Below are 1102 nucleotides of genomic sequence, written 5' to 3' on the forward strand. Positions count from 1 at the left end.
AAAGAGGGCAGACCCTCACACTGGTGATCACTGCAGAGAGCCGGCTCTCACTTTCCCACCGGGAGTGCCATGTCCATATTGCTCCCCCTGACTTGTTTGCTACCCAGAGAGGCAGTGATGGAACAGTTCATGAGGAGCTGGCCTTGTGACTGATCATTATAAAGACAGTCGGTTCTGCTGTGAAGCTAATGATGTGATGGCTAGTGGATGACTGGGAAATAAATTCTTTAAGACAGATTAAGTCTAACTTTGAAAGTCCTGTGTTGTTTTACTACTTATATGAAAATGTCCTCTTTTTGTAACACTACATCTCATATAAAAACACGTCCTGCCCGAAGAATTGCCCCTGTATAGACCTTTGTAGGATGGAGTTGCTGTCACCTGGAAGACATTCTGCCTTTGTCTCCTATTGTCTGCCAGGACAACTGTCACTAGCACCTGAAGGCAATGTCCTGGTGAAGATTAAGCTACCAGTAATGGCTACCACTTGTACATAGGGACTTGACATGTACTTGTCTTCTTTGTGCTCCATTGTAATCAGCGCTGGAGTAACTCAACCACATCGCTGCTGGTTCTGGACAGCTCAGAGTGAGATCTGGGATTGAGTCAACCACTTTAAATAAGGCATCCTTCTCCGTGGATGACTATGCTGAGTAGTCAGGGAGACCCCGACTCTACTTGTGCACCCACAGTGGAGCAAGGAGAAACTCAACCCACAGGGATGGGCTGTGTTAACACTGGCATTTGGCAGCTACACCCCTGCCAGTCCAAGGTCTGGTTCCTGGCACTGTCCCACCATAACCCATGGGACACTTGGTGTGTTGGGCTCACACTTGCTAATGAGCTCTTTCTAAACAATGACCGGATGTGGTTCAGGGAATAGCATGACCCCAGGCCAGGAATCTTACCCTAACAGGCGGCGGGAATGTGGCATCCTGGTTTTGGGTGGATGGGAGTGGGGAGAGTAGTTTGGCTCCGACGTCTGGCCTTCCTGGCTGAAGAATGAGTTCGGTTTGCATAGAAGTGTTGAGCACTGTGAGGCGGATGGGATGTTTGAGTATGGAAGTTCTGGGCCTTCTACATTATTTGGGGGGGGGGGGGG

At 49.3% G+C, this 1102-nt stretch overlaps 1 protein-coding gene across 1 annotated transcript in view; it reads left to right on the forward strand.

Moving 5' to 3' along the window:
• LOC104500768 (collagen alpha-1(XXII) chain-like) overlaps positions 1–1102 on the forward strand; it is a gene marked incomplete at its 5' end in the record, with an annotated part of 88427 nt that overhangs the window by 17609 nt on the left and 69716 nt on the right. The gene's annotated exons all lie outside the window — the stretch shown is intronic.

This window comes from Buceros rhinoceros, unplaced genomic scaffold, assembly GCF_000710305.1.
Source record: "Buceros rhinoceros silvestris isolate BGI_N320 unplaced genomic scaffold, ASM71030v1 scaffold5871, whole genome shotgun sequence".
NCBI lineage: Eukaryota > Metazoa > Chordata > Aves > Bucerotiformes > Bucerotidae > Buceros > Buceros rhinoceros.